The following is a 20,749-nucleotide window of genomic DNA, read 5'->3' as shown; positions in this document are numbered from 1 at the left end:
CCACATCTACTACTTTGTGTCTACACCATAATAGTCCTAAACTAGAATATCTCAAGGCAGAACTTGGAGATATGAGGAGTGAAGCACGACTCTGCCTTTCCTTTTAGAATAAGGAGTAGGGACATCATAACAAGTATTTATAGCCAGACACTTAGTTAGATATGCTACATGTACATACGAATAAGGCAGCATGCAAAAGGTGACCTTAATAAGTTTTTGATTGGAAACTGAGAAAATATTTTCACAAAAGGAGCAATGGGTACCTATGCCTGCCAACAAGCATACATAGTGAAACCAAAAGTAGTAGTGGGAATTCCAGAACGTACTGAAGAGTTGAAGAGACATCTTAAATTTGCATTGTGGAATGACAGAAATCAGATTAATTTAAGTATAGGAGAGGTCTAAGCAAGGGTCGATACATATGTAAGTATTTACCTATGTTACTTACCACTTTTATGAGTTTGTCTCTTATCAAAATACTGATATGCAACAGATTAACTAATGGTTACTTCCTAAGTCTGCCTTAAAACCTGTTCTAACAGGCATCATATGTCATTAGTTGATAAAAAGTGTATCAGGAGAGGCCACATACTTCTAGCCACCTGTTCCATACTACATGCAGTTCTACTCAGTATGTTGAAAGCAAACTTCCAGAGCAGACTCAGCAGGCTACAAGCCACTCAGGTTGTATAAAGGCTAAAGCAATCAACTTTGTAAGATGTTATCTTAACAATTCCCTATTGAAATGTTGGCACTTGAAATGTTGAGTGCCATCAAGCCAAAAAAAGATTGAAAACACAAGAGAAGATCGAATCTCCAAAATCACAGTTTTTTTTTTTAATTGTTTTTGCAGGGGGAAGCCCCCCTGCACCTTCCCTATGTGGGGGCAAGCACTCCACACTCCCTGAACTTTTATATATATATATATATATATATATATATATATATATATATATATATATATATATATATATATATATATGTGTGTGTGTGTGTGTGTGTGTGTATATATATATATATATATATATATATATATATATATATATACCAACTCCAAGATCATCATATCATCATACCTCAGAGAAAAGACAATATTCTGGGAAATGGCATCTCGGACTTAGTATATATAAGTTTGTTCTTTCGGCCATCCAGTATCTGTTTTTTTGGGCTCACTCTATCAAGTCCTGACATTTCAAATGATTACCTACATGGAGTTATTCTTAAAATATTTTACACCTTCACCATGAAAGCAGGTCAAATTATGTTATAGTAATGAACAAACAAATCACTGTATGCATAATGGCTATTTCAAAATGTTCTGACCCACTGCAAGGGTTGCAATGAGTTGCATGTCTTCTGCACAGTAATATATTTAAAAGGACTACATTACCAACAAGGCTCTGGTGCTAGTAAGAAGCTAGAGATTACTTCAGAAAACTGTGAGACATGGCAGATTCTTGTTCAGTTCCTGCTAAAACTGGTGCTGCAGTTCATGATTCTGAGCAGGACACTACTAACCTTTGCAGGGTATTTGCATCCATTAACTGCACAATGCTCATGGGCTCATAAATCCAGGAAGACAGAGGAAGAATGGTGACAGTGCCAAGGGTCAACACTTATAAATGCCAGAACTCTTAATTACACTTTTTATTGTTTGTTAGCCTGGTAAGGTCCACCAGGCACAGCTTTCTGTTGTCAGGAGCAACCTATAAGCACAAGAGATATGTGACATGCTCGGGGTCACACAGTATGCAAGAGGAGGTTGTGGGAATCGAATTCTTGTTGTGTACTCATTATACTATGCTTATTCTCCTACTCTCTACATCTATAATCCCTCAAACAGTGCTTTTCCCAACAATGATTTATACTGACAAGCTTCTTCTAGATCTTAGAGAACTAGGCATTGCCAAACCCTAATCTAAAATTATGGCACATATAAGCACTACCCAACAACCTACACAGCAAACAAAGAAATTCAAACATACAACTGCATTTCAATTTAAAAAAAAAAGGCTGAAGCAGTCATGCCTAGAACCTGGGTTTAACATTTCAAACTCATGCAATAACTAGTCTTCAGAGGTCATCTGGGTACAAAAAAAAGAATGTTTACTTCAATTAATGAATGTGCAGAGATAAACAAAATGAGCGATAAGTTATCGAACTATTAAGTCATCCAACACCATGATAAATGACTGTCATTCTGGAAACACTGGCAATAAATTAATAAGCAGTGTACAATTCATTTTCATTGCAACCATCCTAAGGTGACATGAAGAAGTTAACGTATAATGAGCAGGCACCTATTAAATCTGAAAATGTCTTTGATTTTGAAGCTTTAATGCCAGTACAGTTAAGCCCGAGTAAGCACTTTAATGTGAATCAAAATTGTACTTAATTGCTGCCCAGCTCTCTCTTGACCTGGAGATCATATAATGCTGAATGATTATTCTATGTACAGGTATACTTCTTAAAGTCTTTGCTCAGGAATTCTGGATGAAGCCAAAGATAATGTGGGGAACAAATGCCCAAATCAAAGACAGTTTTTAAATCTTTCTCTAATGTGCTTAAAAAAGTTAATAGAACAGCAATGTTTGCATCAATATGCATTTTCTGAACAATAAGTATTATGAAACCCTTAACGTATAGCTTTCCTGATTGAAATCCTCAGTAATTTACCAGAAAATCAAAAATTGCAAAGGAGACAGGGCAAAAATATGAGACAAAAATCAGACACATTCTGCAAAATCAGGAATGGTTGAGAGGTATTGTGACAAGGTAACAGAAATACATGCACACAAGAGAAAGAGACACACACAAAGATAGACACTCACAAATGTACAAGCCTGTAGACATGCACACACGCACGCATGGCTTTAGTTACAGACACACACACACACACACACACACACACACACACACACACACAGGCACATACTTGTAAAACACAAATGTATGCTCATATGCATGCACACACAAACAACCACATAAACACAGACACATGCCCACGCATATGTACATCACATATTACACACATACACACACACTCACACTTGCATGTTCACATATTAAGACAGACATGCATATGACACACAAACATGAATGTACACTTGCACACACCCAAATTCAGACACACATGCACACACAGTTTCACACACACACACACACACACACACACACACACACACACACACACAGGCATAGGTGTGCACGTGCACACACACTCACACACACTCACGCACATACACACACACACACACACACACACACACACACAGGCATAGGTGTGCACGTGCACACACACTCACACACACTCACGCACATACACACACACACACACACACACACACACATATATATGCTTGTATGCATATGTGCACTTGCACATCACTTCCACATACATCACACATACAGTGTATGTATACACACACACACATGCACCTGAATATGCATCACAACCATACATAAGCACATGTACCACACATAAAAACAGGCGCATTTGCAAACACGGAAACAACAAACAAATATACACGTGTACATACACACACAAGGGCATGCCCTCTCAAACATACCTGCACATTCTCAAACAGAAACACATGTAGACTTCCTATTGGTAAAAGTTAGTGTTGTCTTTATAATGCAACAAATGTTATGGATGCATTTGTATCAATGTACTACAACGATTCAAATCCTAAAACCTAGCTTTATGTCATCTCATATTGTTGAACTGGTAGTCATAGTTATTTTCAAATGAAATAAAATAAAATAATCGTCATGAAAATACATGTTCAACACAGTATTTTTATCTGTTTAAAAAGTGCTTCTACACACTGAACAGAAATTCTATATGACTACCCATAGAGAAGGCAATTATTCTGTGTCGGTGAATTAGAAGACTCATCAAATCCAGCCAGCCCAGATTATGGAATATCCTAGGTACTCCTAAATGGAGTATATATATATATATATATATATATATATATATATATATATATATATATATCTATACACACACATGCACACACACACACACACACACACACACACACACACGCGCTACAGTCAGTTGCTCAGATCACTTAATCTTGTACTAAATTTGCTCAAACATGACAACTCAAGTTATCAGTTACAGCTGCTGCTTTTTCTTGAAATGCACATGAGAGAGGTGTTCTTGTTTGTATATGCCTGTTTAGTAGGTAGTGAGTACTCGGGTTGACGTAATACAACTTATTTTGTCATGGATGTATGTTATGGGCAGTAGTGCCATGACATAGTGCATTAGTGTGTATACATATATATTCTTCCAGGGAAATTAAATTATTCTGCTGCTAAAAATGGCAACTTGTCAAATGGGAAAAAAAGCCAGTACAGCTGATCAAAATTTCAGCTGATTGAATTTACCAGTTTTATTTCTGCTTGAGACTGCAGTACAGTGTGGATCAAGGATTTGCACTTTCCCCACTGTAGTGCAATCTCAAAGTGGCCATACATAATTAGCAGGGGGGGTTGGAGCAGAATTTGGTTGGCGATTACCTACCTTTTGATTTGTTGAATTTTTGATGGATGGCCATGCATACATGTATATATTTGTGTGGGCACGTGTGTGTGGGCGCGCGCGTGTGCGTGTGTGTGTGTGTGTGTGTGTGTGTGTGTGTGTGTGTGTGTGTGTGTGTGTATAGATATATATATATATATATATATATATATATATATATATATATATATGATTGTCATTGTTAAAGTGATACTCCAACCCCATGTACAGAAATGGGGAAAAGGGGTTGTGGAAAAAAAATATATATATATATATTTGTGAGTGCGTGTGTGCGTGAATGAGTGTGTATTTTGTATGTCTATATATAGATAAATAGATAAATGGATAGACAGAGATAAATTATTACCTGAAGTGAAAAGCAAATACAAACAATGCTACTGCCAAAAAAGTCTCCATTTGAAAGGGCCTAGCTTGCTATGCATTAAAAAAAATCCTCACACACACACACACACACACCAATATATATATATATATATATATATATATATATATATATATATATTTATATATGTGTGTGTGTGTATGTGTGTTTGTATATTTTTAAACATTTTGATGGACAATAGCATTGTTTAAATGTTACTTTAAATTTTACTTAATACAATAGTTGATTAACTATGAAAGGGAAATGAGCCAGCAGATTTTCTTTAACTATAACCCTGGCCAGAAAGTCAAGAGCAAATACAATAGGCCAGATTTCAAAAGATTCAGGGAACTTAGTGGACTGTGTCAATATCCACACAAGATTTGTGGTAAGTCAAGTAATATGCAAATGTGTCCCAGCCTAATAAACAAATCAAAGTGCACTGCAGACATAATAACAATCAGCTATGTCAGTGCAACTACAATCAGGTATTACAAAATCATTTTACAAAGAAAAATCACCCATAAAGTCATATACTTCCATTAGAAATGCACGTTTGACAGGTAATCAGACATAACAAAACATGTCAGTAATATGTAGAAAACACTGTCAGAAAAGAAATTGGCATCAGCAATAATCCCATAAAACCACAGCTATGCACAACATATTACAGAAATCATTGCAAAATGATGGTGTGTGTTTCTGTATGTATATATCATCTGTGGAATTCAACATAATCTGCAAAATCATTAAATAAAAATATATAATTCTGGTGAAGAGTCATTGATGGACACATCACCGGTGCTAATTTTAACTAGCAGTAGGTGCGGGACATATGTGGGAACACAAGTAATGCACATACCCAAAAAAATATGGTGATAGAAAAGCAGATGTGGGGTGAGAGTGAAGAAGAGGGACACACATAAGGTATGATTGCATAGAGGGAGAGTCAGAGGGGCATAGTCATTTCTTTTTTTTTTTGGTAGGAATAGGCACTATTTGTAGGGGTGAATAGAATTTATGGAAAAGACATGGAAAGAGGAGGTGGGAAAAGGGTGAGTACCAGAAGTGCATCTGGCTCATCCAGCATCTTGTGCCTGTACCACAAACTACCACCCTATCTCCTCAGCTCTTCAGGAAAAAAAAACACTTTCACTATTATTATAGTTAACACCACCGCCCCCACCCCCAGCTATTCCACTGAAGAGTATAAAAAAGAAAAAAAAAAACACTTTACTGCTAAGGTTGCCTTATTGAAGTTAAATTCACCCCCCAGCTCTTCCACTGAAGAGCAAAAAAAAAGAAAGAAATGTCCATTCTTTCTACTGGTACTGCCCTCCCTCCCTCCCTTCCTCCTGCCCCCAGCCATTCAGTTTCCATTTCTGAGCACTGCACTGACCCTCCTTCCCCATTTTTATTAAAAAAACAGTGGTCCAGATTCCATAAAACTTGCAAACTCTGACGCATTATGCCAATATCAATGCAAAAATAGATAGATAACATTGCAATATATTAATGTATGACAAGGAACTCAGAATAGCTCAGCATACAATGGAGTATCACAGTATCAATGGAGTACTATATAAATGCATAAGTAATTAATTAGAAATGGTTGTCCAATCACATTGTACAGTACCAAAGTTACAGAGAGATGATCACAATTCAAGAGTCCTGATAGCTGTATACAAATAACAGAGTCTGTACAGTAAGGTTAAGTACAACTACAGAATGTAACTGACTCCATTATGATACAAAAAAAACATTAAAAATGCCAGCTATCCCAATGAAAGCTGCATGACATTTGTAACATAAATCTGCAGGAATAGACACAGAAACATCTCAGACAGCTACAGAAATTTCCGTAGGTCAACTACTAACTTAAAAGATGTGCTTCAAAGCTGCAAGGCTATTTGTATATATATATTGACATCATTCTGTACAGTAAACACAGAGATAATTACAGATATCTCCATTAAACTATTTTGGCTTGGACGTAAGATTCTGATGGAACCCATAAATGTTCTAATAAAAAATTAAAGGTGACAGCCAGATTACCATAGCTACCATTTGCTAACAATGGATTCAGGAATTGCATGAGGAACACAAGTAAGTGAAAGACAGAAAAGAAGATGTGGCGTATGGGTAAAAAAGAGGGCCACACAAGGGGATGATTGGCATGGGCATTTTTTTTTTTTTTTTTGTGGGAATAGGCCCCATTTTTTTAAAAATGAAAGGAAAGGTAAACATAGGGAAAGAGGAGGAGAAGGTCATCACAACAGGTATACCCATATAACAAATAGCAAAATACAAGACAGACAAATGCTGAAAAAAAACCCAGTAAGGACAGATAAGTTACACAGACAGTACTCTGCACAACACAGGCAATGGAAGGTTGAGAAACACAGTGAGGATGCATACCAGCCATGATGAAATGCAGAAAAGCATATCTACCTATGCACTAGTTATGACATGTCGCAAACTGTGTGGCAGTCATACCTGGATGTGTACGACCGATGGTAGATGTGTTTTCATTCGGGTAATAAAGTAGGATTATAGCACACATTGGATAAATATACAAATATCCAATTTATCCATCAGCAGTACACATGAAAGCCAAGCAATGTCACAGAGGAGCAAATGTAGGTCTAACAGTGGTAGATAACTCCACCAGAAGACAGAACCAAACCAACTACCATGCATTTGAAAGGCAAGCAACCAAGCAAGCAAGCACAGTGCCAAACGGAAGTACTGTAGAAGAGCAACAAATGCTGCTACATTCACAAGTAGGTGTACACAACCCAAACAAATGTGTAATGGACTGTGTGTATGTTGCACACATATGCCATGTCAAAGGCAGCACACAGATGTAGATGTGCATGTATGTCTGTCAGTGGCATACATGGAATATACATGAAATCAACGTTGATACACATACATATACCAATGACATGTAATATGTTCAAAAATGTAAGATAATATATATAGCAGGTTGTGCATATGGATGTGAAAAATATTACATGGGTAACACGCAAGTATAATGAGAACAAGGATGTATTGTAAGAATTATCCAGCAAATTGTGTGCACATGTCCTGAATTGTACAATGCCCATATATGTGACACATGTTCACTGTGTCAAATTAATACACAGCAATGGACGGTAGTTTTCACAAAGTCAAACATACCTGTAAAATATAATAGGAAAATATGATGATGGGAGGGAGGTAGACAGTAAATTGACACAATGCAAATGCATGTGTATAGCACACAAAATGCTGTAGAAGCAACACAGACATGCATTTAACCAAATGGAAAATGTATGTCAAATGACCAGATAGATTGCTGATGTTCGCAGAACTGGACATGTATAAAACACACATATACAGTAATGTGCATTCATGTCATATCAACATGCACTGGTAAGCAAGCTAAAAATTCAAATTATATACACATATACTGTCATGCAAATGTCAAATAGAGAAACATAGGTGTATGTCAACCATCCTGGTCATTACAGAGGAGTGGACAATCCTGTGAACATCATTGCACATCAGCAGAAAATCACTGAATGGTCACATGTCAAAGGTACATTTGTGTGTCAGTATGTATCCAACTGGGTCTACCTGATAACGCTGAAAGTCCACAATGCCGATGACGAGAACACCGACACCGGAAGATCGACAATGGAGATAATTGACAGTTGAAAATCCCGACGCTGAGAACACTGACATGTTAAAGTAAGTGTGCGATAGTGATGGACTGTAGGGTTCGGGGTGGATTAAGTGAGTTAGGGTCAGGTGAGTTTGCGATAGTGACAGACTGTAGGGTTAGGGGCGGGTTAAGTGAGTTAGGGTTAGGGCACGGGTTAGGTGAGTGTGCGATAGTGGTGGACCTTAGGGTTAGGGTTTGGGTTAAGATTAGTGCATAGATAGTTGTGTATGTAAGGTTTAGTGTAGGTTGGTAAGGAATTTGGTGTGCTTGTGTCGTGTGTGTGCTTTTTGGACAGGGGATTTGTTTTGCTTGTTGATTGTCGGGATTGTGTTTTGTCGAGCATGTGAAGTTTCGTGTTTTTGAACTTTCGGTTTTGTGGTGTCGGTGATTTCGTTGTCTGTGTTTTAGCGTGTCGGTGTTATCAGGTAGACCCATCCAACTATGTGCACATACGTGCACAGTCATTTAATGTGTACAGCTATTTATGGAAGGTGTACACCGATGTCACTGAGTCATGGTTGTGAAAATGCTACATACAACAAACACAACATAATGTACTGTGAAAGAATGTGGTCTCTGTAACACTGTATACAGCTTAACATTACATTACTGTTTGATATAGTCAGATAAGGAGGACTGAGCATAAATAGGATATTCCTGCATATGATTCCACATGATATACGTATTGACAAACCATGACACAACACCGCATCATGACAGTGGGACATCATGGCAACTGCCATCTGAAAAATATGTGGAATGACATGTCTGTATGTTGCACATATCTGATATGTCAAAACATAAATCCAAGGCGTATCGTTTGGTGAGTCGCATCCCCAATTACTCAAAAAATGGCAACAGCTTAATTTAGAACTAAGCTTTAACTACATTAGTAGCTGCTTGATTACTTCAAACTAATAGAAGATTAACTTCTTTTGAAGACCGAAGCAATGCAAAGTGACATCTTATGCTGCTATAAATCTGATAATTATTTGCAAGCTTTAGATATGCTTTATGCTAATGTAGCAGTGTAAGAGTTAAATCTTAAGAAGACTAAACAAAAGAAACTGGAGAGACACTACAATGACTTCCGAATGGGGCATGTTTTTGTGTACCGAAACAGGCAGAACATGGGAAGAAAGCATCGGATACACCCCCTTTGGAACCTAATTCTTCCCAGCAAGTTGAAGGAGACAACAGTGGAACCAAAGTTATTCAAAATCAACAGATCGCTGAAGTGATGGCGGACTCTCCAAGTAATCATCTAGTCAGCAACATACCTCTTTCTAACCAAGAAGGGTTGAACTATATACTGGCAAGAGCCAGACATAAAACTCCACTTATTGGTAATATGGATTTTTTCGTTACCTGTGAAGATGAAACCAATGTTACTCTCCACCAGCAAAGTGTGTCAGAAAAGGAAACTCTCTGTAGAGAGGCAACCAGACACCAGGAGAATAGGTCAGTATAGTGTTTAGTTGTGAATCTTTCTAAACACGTTTTAAGCAAGGAAGAACTTTTGGTTTTAAACAAGAGGTCTGTCATATATTTTGGCAACGTCCACAAAAGTAAGTGATGTCTTAACTGATTTGCAAATTTTTGCTCATAATGTATTGCTTAAGTTATTATTTGGCAACCAATGTTCCAATTTGAAAAATAACTTGAAAAATTATTTTAAAAAGCCTAGTACTTTTAATCCACAATTACCACCCCGTATTGATATGTTTGTATGAGATTGTGAAGAACAAATTGTTCAATGTTTAAACTCTGCACACAGTAAGCATGTTTATAATATGAAAACCATAAAAATGAAAAAAATGAGATGGTACCCATCTCTCACCATAAAACAAAATGTTTAATAAAACTAATGAGACATAAGCACTTTCACAGCTCTTGCAGCTTCTTCAGATGTCAATACAAAATATAATAAAATACATCAACTTATATATAGCTTACTCCCATTCACATGTACAAATCAATTAATCAATTAAAAACTCTCTAATTGCATTGCAATAATTTTAAGAACTTGTTCTATGATCAAAGATGGTTTAACCCCTCTGGAAAAGCAGGTACTTTTCCATGTAGGGCATGCAAAGCTTGCATAGTAATTTTAAAAAAACTACTTTTTCAACATCCACGCTTTAATTTTATTTTCAAGCCTACTAGTTATGCAGATTGCTCAACAGCACAAGTGGTTTATTTAGCTACCTGTAATGTATGTACTTGTTTTTATGTAAGAAAAACTGTTACGAAGTTTAAAGATAGAATTTTAAGACATCTATATATAACATCAGAAGCAGTTAAGACATCTATATATAACATCAGAAGCAGGAATATGAAGAATCCATTGGCTAAGCATGCCATTGAAAATAAGCGGCATGCTTTTTCTTTTTTCGTTTAAAGTGTTACAATGCTTGTACGATAATATCAGGGGAGGTGATATTAACAATTATTTAGAGAGGGTAGAATTACAGTGGATATTTAGATTGCAGGCTGATAAATATCCTGGATTAAACATTAGTTTATGCTTGAAATGTGCCCTAAAGGGGTGTAAATTGAACTGTTAGTTTAATCAGTGCTCATATTAATTGTTTTATTTAATTGGTGATTACATAGCTATATAAGTATTGTATTTGCAGTTTTTATTTATGGATCTGAAGAAGCATAATTATGTAAAAGCACTGATCCGTTTGTCTTAACTAATAAATTTATGCTAACAGTCTTAGTAGCCATTTTGGTTCTTTCCATACTTTATTATTTTTCCGATTTAGGCTTTCATGTGCTGGATAGCTGTTTGCTTCATTATGCTACATACAACAAGCACAACGTAATGTACTGCAAAAGGATGTGCTATCTATAACATTGTGTACAGCTTAACATTACATTGCTTTTTGATGCAGTCAAATAAGGAGGACTGCGCATAAATAGGATATACCTGCATATGATTCCACATGATATATGTATTGCCAAACCGTGACACAACACCACATCATGACAGTGGGACATCATGAAAACTGTCATCCAAAAAATATGTAGAATGACATGTCTGTATGTTGCACTTACCTGCCTTGTCAAAACATAAATCCAAGTCATATCATAATGTTAGTCATGGAGTATGGACAACATATGTTGTCTGTCAGTCACCCCAGTAACACATATGTTTACAAGCTAATTATTGCAGCACTATCTGCATGTTAACTGTCACAATGCATAGACAATTGAATGTGTGGAAACTATATGCAGTATCTACCAAAGAATTAGCATGAAAAAATCAAAACATCGTGAATATGCTTACTGATACTGCACCGCTACAATCAAATTGGTATCTGCTCAAGTGTCAGTTAACCTAGGCTACAGCTGTGCTTCTACAAAAACACTGAAGGCGTCTGCAAGAGATGCAGTACTAATGTTGACCAGCAGAGTGTGTTGAATATGAACTCCTGCAATCAGATAGGTATGTGCTCAAGTATCAGTCAACCTAGGCTATAACTGCGTTTCTACAAAAACACCTAAGTGTCTGAGGAAGATGCAATACCAGTGTTGAACTGCAGGGTGTGCTGAATATGAACTGCTATAATCAAATAGACATCTACACAAGTATCGGTCAACCTAGGCTATAACTGCATTTCTACAAAAAACATCAAAAGCATCTGAGATAGGTACTACACCAATGTTGAACTGAAAGGCATACCACACAATCTACAAACAGCAGTACAAATACTGACACCATAAACACCCATTCATTCTCTGAAGAAGCAGATTATACACAACACATCAATCATCACACCAAAAATTACAGACAAACCAACAAGAATAGTAAACCATACATCATAAAACACTAGAGAAAATACTTAGATTTGCATATATGACATCCAGCTAGCTAGATGTGTAACAGATACACAAACCAAACTGTTATTATTGTTGTAGAGTACATTTCAAAAAATATGTGCTGAGGCAATGACTCAATGATATGTAAAATATCAACATTGATAGATTCTATTCACAGCTGTAAGGACAGCTACCATGTGATGATTTCAATTACCCTACTGATGCATTATGGGTATTCCTGCATTCTAATCAATATATATGTTATTGTGAAAAATACAGGCCTGCAAACAGAGGAAGATACAGTCCAGTTCATTAAAAATGTAAAACGATCAACATACCTCCCTCCCACCACTGATCCTCAAGCCTACGTATCTACCCGATGCACATGGCTCTGTTTTGACTGTGATCCTCCTCACCTGAAATCAAGTAATAGAATGCATGTGTAATGTATTTCTCAAATAACACTGATAATACAGTTCTCATTGCAGTTTGTATACAATTCTTTATGCAGAATATTAGATAATCACAATAAACATTTTACATTTTTACACTGAGGTATTAAAATTTTTGAACACAGATTGGAGGACATGAAATTCAAACCTGCAGCCATGATCTATATCCAAACTGTAACTTTGCCAACCTAACACATCTTAACTGAAAAACAGTATATTTTGTATGCAGTGAAAAGAGTCTATATTATGACATCATCTGGATGGGAATGGCCCACTAATAATGGTCTTGGCTTAGGATTGCAATGTGTGAACATGTGCTGCTCATGTAGCTAAATGGTTGGAAAATTGCATTAATTTTATAATTGTGTTCAGAAACATTAATGGCAATGCAGAGCATGTATTCCTCTGGCAGTGTGACAGTGTCATGTAGCATATAGCTTCTGTGAACAGAACCATACATGTTGCTGTACATTATGGACAGTCTAGGGTATGTGTGAGGACCGTGATATTTCTTGCTAAATTGCAAGTCAGTAAGAAAATACATTCATCTTTCCTGTTCTTCATTTCAGCTGTTAGTCTGCTCATCTCAGTCCTTCAAAATTTGAGGATGATGTTGTTCTACTATTGATTTTAATATTTCATGAGAAAATAGGCCTTCGTGGTATTTTTACAAAGTATACAATTTTAACCAGAAAATTGCTCAGACATAAAGCAAGATTTAGCAAGATGTACTGCCCCTGCAGTTACATAGCTCATGTTAATGGAATGTTATGGATTATGGATATGGTATATGTTACTAGGAATTCCACGAATAACTGAGTTGTTCACAAACTATGCTCAAAATATATGTTAATATCAATAAGTGTCATATGCTTCCATAAATAAATGCTATGAGTATATTTAAGCAATATAACAGATTGTGATATGTGTTCCCCCTCTCTGGAGCACACCAAGATGTAGATGGGCTGGCCTGTTTCCTTACAATCAGAGCTACCAGCCAGCACATGCTAGTCTTAAAGAAACAGATACTGCTCTACAAACCCTTAGAAAGCAGATGCCATCAGAGCATTATGGATTATGGCCATATTTATAGAAATCCAAAGACTATCTCAATGAGTCATTACCATGCTCAACATAAACAGAAAGTATGTTATTAATATACTGCAACAGATTGAGGTGGAGCAAGTCATAAATGAGGATGTGGCTGTGCATCCTAGGAGGCAGCCAGCTAGAGTCAACAGTCAAGATGAAATTCTTACATAAATAGGCACTGCTCTACAAACTCTGTTATTAGAAAGCTGATGTTATCAGAACATTATGTATTATGACCATATTTATAATAATTCAAAAACTACCTCACTGAGTCATTGCAATGAACAATATAAATATGAATATAATGTATTGCAATATGGTTCTGCCAAAAAAATGTTATGGATAAATTTAACAAAAATAACATGTACAGATATATGCTTCACCAGTGTAGACTGGAATCCACAGCTCATCAAGTTTTAGATATGCTAACCAGGTGCTTTCCAAGCAGAGCTAACATTCAGCAAGGGTTTCATTTGAGAAAACAGGTACTGCAGGTGATAATTACCACTCCTGTAGAAAATAGATGAATACAGAAAATGCAAACAATTTTTGGACCTTTTATTGTAAAGAAATAACAGCTATCAACGCATAACTAAAAACATATGTGTAACCAGTTTGTGCAGGCATTACTTTTTAAATTAATTAAACGGGTCTGTGTAAGTGTTTAGCAGGAATGATGTTGTTGTGTCTTTTGGCTTTTCCCGGTTAGGGGTCACCACAGCGGAACTCCGGTCCGCTAATGATTGGTACTTGATTTTTTACGTGCCGAGTTACCATCCCTGATGCACAGCCTTCAATGAAGGTACACCAATTCACGCATGTCTCCACGCAGAAGACGCTCTAGCTGAGAATCAAACCAGACAGCGTCTTACTGTGGGGCAATAACACTACCGCAGCACCACCACCATGGGACTATTAGCAGGAATGATGTAATGAAGTTATATACATGTTTTTATTCCAACATATAATGGTGCAATAGGTGATACTGTAGGGCTATAATAGAAAACTACAAAGTGTGCAGTCATCCATGGCCTAGGCGCCATGTAATGTAAAAGGACAGTGGCTATGTGAAATTATATAGTTGAATGTTGGAAACAAATGTACATCAACAAATGCCATACTTATGAATATTATGCACATGATTAAATAAATTAACAACACGGGAATCGAACCCAGAGTTAAGAATACAACATTCACCAGGACCATTTAATTCTCCCACAAGCTAATTCTCACAGGAGCTAAAACATGGTTATAAGAACATCTATTTGATATATATGGGACAAAGAAATATCTCCCTCTGGACTCATTCCAAAACTCGTGCACACACAATGCAACTCAAATGTTAAAAACAGCCACGCCGAATCTGTTTCTAAAATCCTCAGCACATACTTTCCAGACACCATGCAATTCAAGCAAATCTACAGATTATAGCAATATAAGTAGCAAAACATGAAAAAACATGTAAAAATGCAGCCTGTTATTAATATACTGCAACAGGTTGCAGTGGAGCAAGTCATAAATGAGGATGTGGCTGTGCACCCTAGAAGGCAGCCAGCTAGAGTCAGAGCAAGGGTGCAACTAAGCCAGTTGTCAGACCAGCAAATACTCGACAGATAATGTCTAGAAGACAGCTGATGCAGGCTTTCTCTTCAGACATTAGGGGCTCTTAGGGTAGTTCATCTATGCTGCAGCTGCAAGACTGTCATGTAGTCTGGTTAACATGTTGTACAGCAAGGTAGACACTGCTATCATCTCTGCTGCATTTTCAGTTGTGTATTGTAGTGCACCCACATGTGTCTCCAAACATCTGAAACTAGCTTTCAATACACCAAACCAACTCTCTACGGTGTTTCTGGTTGTTGTGTGTGCTCTGTTGTAGGCCTCCTGTGCAGAGTTTGTCGGCTTATGTATGGTGTCATTATTTATTTATTTACATTTGTTTACCGGGATAGTCCATCTGGGTATAAGCCCATTTTCAGTGGAGTCCCGGGGAGAAAAGCTCCATAAATACAATACAATGTGTATTGATATAGAGAAAATAAAATACTTTAATAAAATAAGAGAAATACACATTTACACTGGCTTGGAATAGACTTTTTTAGTTATATATATAAATTTATATTAGTGAGGTTAATATAGACAGAGAAAGAGAAAAAGGCAAATAGAAGAGAGGGAGAAATAAAACGATTCTGATAAAGTTAGCAAGAGGTCATAAAAGTCTACTAATCTAGGGGGAATAATTAACTTGGACTGATACAGGAACAAAGCCATTTACTGTATAGGTGGTCTTTTAACTTTAACCACAGCCACCTGTTGTGGGGAATAAGAACACTTTTGTTCATAATGGATATTGTTGTGAGGGGTATCCTTAACTTGTATCCTAGCTGTGTAACTGTACATACCCAGTAGCAGTCCCACAGGTATTTCACCTTACTATAATGCAGCCCTCAGTCCACCTTTCCTCCAAATGGCAGCATCATGGACACTTCCAGGGTATGATGCCATGATGTTTGTTAACTCAACTAGCATTCTCTGATGTTGAAAATTACCTTACCAAAGCCCAACTTATCCTCAAGCCAAAGAAAACTCAGCTTATGATTATAACCAGTTCTAACAAAAACACTAACAGTCAATTCACTATCTACTCCACAAATGCTACTCCAATTGCTCCAGTGGCAAAGGCTAAGTTATTGGGAATAACCATAGACTCCCACCTAAAATTTAATAGTCATCTCAACTTAACTATTAAAAAAGTACATGCCAAACTGGGATCACTCTACCGTATCAAACCATTTCTTATCAACAACACAAGATCAGCCATTGCTCGCTCCCATCTTATATCCACCCTACTCTATGCATCTCCCATTCTGACTGTCAACAAAACTGAACTAAGCAAAATGGAAGCCTGCTATAACAGAATTGCCTGCTTTGCTGCAAATTGCTCATATAGAACTCATCACTGTACTGCTTTGAGACAGCTCCACTGGCTTGAACTGCCCAATCTCCTAACCTACAATCAGCTCTGCCTCTGTCATTCTATTACCTCCCCAATAAGTTTCCTGCCCTCAAAAACCTAGTACAACATCACTCAGTCAAAAAGCCTCTTAGATCATCAAGAAAACTACTACTAGAAGTCACCAACAGCTACAATAGCTTTGGAGATGCACTATATAGTAGTTCAGTGGCTAAAAAATGGAACTCTGTCCCTACTAGCATTCAAAACACATCATCCAAAGCCTCCTTTAAAGACCTCATCAGGCAGCATCTCAAGCAAAGTTGGCAGTTCCATGATTGCTTCCCAGGCTAGTGAAAGTGGGTAACATATACATACTAAATCTAGAGCACTTGATAATAGTTTTCAATCTTACTCGCAAACACTGGGTAATCTACAATGTATGTACTGTACCTGTGTACTATGTATGTATTCTACCTATGTTCCAAATTTCAGCTGTACACCACAAATCTATTAATTACCTTTATTTTTAAAATTAATATTTTTTTGTTTGTTCTCTCCACTGTAACTGTTTATGTGCCACATACCACTGTAAAATCATGTCTCTTGTAATTTGTGTGTATACTGATCATGTCTAAATAACTAAATGTATCTGTAATTTTTCTTTGTGGAGCTTTTCTCCCCAGGCTTCTGCTGAAAAAGGACCTTTTCAGCTCAGTCAGACACCCCCAGTTAATAAATGTAAAATAAAAATAAATAAATAAATAAAATTTGCTGCACACACAACTTGGCAGCTGATGGATTGCCATCCTTTTCTCTTTATGTATCGGTCTGCTTCTGGATGTATTGGCATCTTGATAGGTGTGTGTGTGTACAATCTGTTGCACCAAGTACACGTGGGAAGTTTGCAATGTTATAGAACTGGTGCATTACACTTCTTCACTCCAAGGGGATGAAAAGAAAGTGTATGTAGTCATCCACCTTGCTGCACATTTCTTCAGGAATTTTCCCAGGGTATGACTGTCAGCTGTCTGTGATACTCCCACAGCAGCACCATGTGTCTTTAGAATGTCCCAGATACAAGTACAATCAGGCTGTGAGACACTTTGGTGTCAAGGGGGATGCAGTTTCCTCACAGGGTCCGCACAGACGTGTGAGGAAAACATTTTGCAGAAAGCCTGCACCAGTTGTCTGTCTAGATGGTATCTGTCAATTAGTTGCTTTTCTGACAACTGGTTTATTTACAGCCTTGCTCTGACTCTAGCTGGTTGCCTTCTAGGATTCACAGCAACGTCCTCATTCATGGATTGCATCACTGCAGCTTGTTGCAGTATATTAACAAGTTGCATTTTTACATATTTTTTGATGTTTTGTTACAGATTTTGCTATAATCCGTAGTATTCACTTGAATTCTATGGTGTCTGAAAAGTATGTGCCAAAGATTTTAGAAACAGAGTCAGTGTGGTTGTTTGTTGCATTTGAATTGCATTGTGTGTACATGATGGGCCGGATTCATGAAGGCTTGCACGGAGTCTAAGAGTAGAGTAAGACTCCATGCAGCCAACATGTCCGACGAGCAATCCAGGAGCAGCATTGCAAACAGCCCCTTAAACTGCTCCTACACGGACAGGGCTTGGATATGCAAATTACCTCACTTGAAGCTGAAAGGCATGCAAATGAGGTAAATTTGCGATCCAGGAAGCACAAACCTGTCCAAGTAGGAGCCGTGTTATCTGCAGAAACGTACTCAGTTGACAACTGAGTACTGTTCTGCAAATAGCACAATGGAGCTGTGACAGCTCCAAATAAAGGTTGCATATGGTTGAGGAAGCATGCCAATGGCCAAATATATGGCCACTGGCAAATTTCCTTGATGCAAAAAATAAAAATTATTTTTTTTTTCCTCGATCGGCGAGGTTTAAGCTTGGCGCAGTGCCGCGCAAACAGGGTGTGCTATAAAAATCATAAAATAAGAAAATAAAAGCCACAAATAGGCATTTTATAAGATATCATAATATACAATGCAAGTGAATGGCAGGCTGAAGACAACATGGCTACCGAGTAGGGTTGCTAAGGGGGGAACTCAGTCCAAGAGATGTAACCAAGCATTACTAGGCGATCCTATGCAAATAAGGGTAAGGATAGTGAATCTCAAGTCTACATAGCAAATGAGCACAGTCAGTGGAGTGTAAGACTAGGATAAGGGGAGTAACAGAGTAGGATATAGGTGACATCATTAGGAGGGTATGTATGACAGTAGCTAATCTCATTGGAGCAGAGTGGCATGTGTTAGCTGTCATTTGCTCATCACTGGAAGAGGTGTGTCAGTAGATATCCTAGCTAAAGTCAAGAAATAGAAGGTGCACACTGTGGGTATCACCAAAGTTTCTTGCAAAAATGCTTGCAACATGTATGAGCGCTTGTGACCACCTATAAACTCGAGTAAGACAGTGTGCACACGTGTAAGCAGAAGTTAGCATTGGTAATGTTGTCTAAATCTGTGTTAGCATATTTGCGCCTGTGTGTGCAAGTTTAAAGCATGTGTAGGGCAGTTTAAAGTCTTGTAAGCACTTTTGTACTCGTGTGCGCGCGTTTAGGCAGGAATTAGCTAGTGTAACTCTGTTTAAGCCTGTGTGCACGTGTGTTAGCACGTGTGCGCACGTCTGCGCTAGTGTGCGCAGTGCTGTCCCCCTGAGGAAATGGAAAGGGAAAAGGAAGCACAACAAACAGTAGGAAGTTAACCAGAGAGAGTCAGCAGAGCTAGCAGGTGGAAATAATCAGAATCAGGCAATTACACAGGCAGTAAACCAGCCCAGCCCAGCCCAGCACTTAAAACTCTGCAAACAACTTTTCACCATGTATTCCTCAGAGACACTGCAGCACTGCAGTCAGCTAAGAGAAGTGAATACTGAAAAAGCTGTACTGAGACAAAAAAATTTTAGGGGCTGCCATTGCTGTCCTAAGGCGACATATGCAATATGCTGAGGGTGGTGACAATGGTAATGCTGCTGATCAACACCGAGTGTGGAGACGGAGAAGAGTGTACAGGCCCAGGGTAACCTACCAGGGGCTACATGAGCTGGAGATAGTGGAGCACTATAGAGTGGACAGAGACCTCCTGCAGCAAATTGTTGAGCTATGCAGGCCACGCCTCACACACAGAACCAACAGAGGGAAACCCATTCCAGTGAAAACCAAGGTATGTGTTAGCCTACGAATACTAGCAGCAGGTACCTTCCAGAGACCAACTGGTGATATGATAGGGATATCACAGGCATCAGCATCCAGGGTACTGCACCAGTTCCTGGATGCCATGTCAGCACATGTCGGTGATCATGTATATTTCCCCAATTCCCGTGAGGTATTGGCTAGCAATATGCGTCTCTTCCAGCAAATAGCGGAATACCCTGAAGTAGTGGGTGCAATAGACTGCACGCACATACGCATCAAAGCACCAGCCGGTGAGTGGGGTAGGGTCTACTTAACCGCAAGGGCTTCCCCTCCATCAACTGCCAGGTCATGTGTGATGCCCAGGGCATAATACTGAATGTGTGTGCTGGCTGCCCTGGAAGCTACCATGATTCCCATATCTGGCATCTGACGCAGCTGTACCAGACATTTGCCAATGGGGACATCCCTCATGGTCACCTAGTGGGGGATGCTGGCTATGCACTGGAGCCATGGCTGATGACACCCATCAGAAATGCACACACACCTGAACAGGAACGCCATAATGAGGCACACGCACAAACACGAAATGTAATCAAGCATGTGTTTGGGCTGCTCAAGTCACGGTTCCAGT

Source organism: Protopterus annectens, chromosome 2.part0 (genome assembly GCF_019279795.1).
Source record: "Protopterus annectens isolate FY-2018-M chromosome 2.part0, PAN1.0, whole genome shotgun sequence".
In the NCBI taxonomy this organism is placed as follows: Eukaryota; Metazoa; Chordata; order Ceratodontiformes; family Protopteridae; genus Protopterus; species Protopterus annectens.
This window is presented reverse-complemented; position numbering follows the sequence as displayed.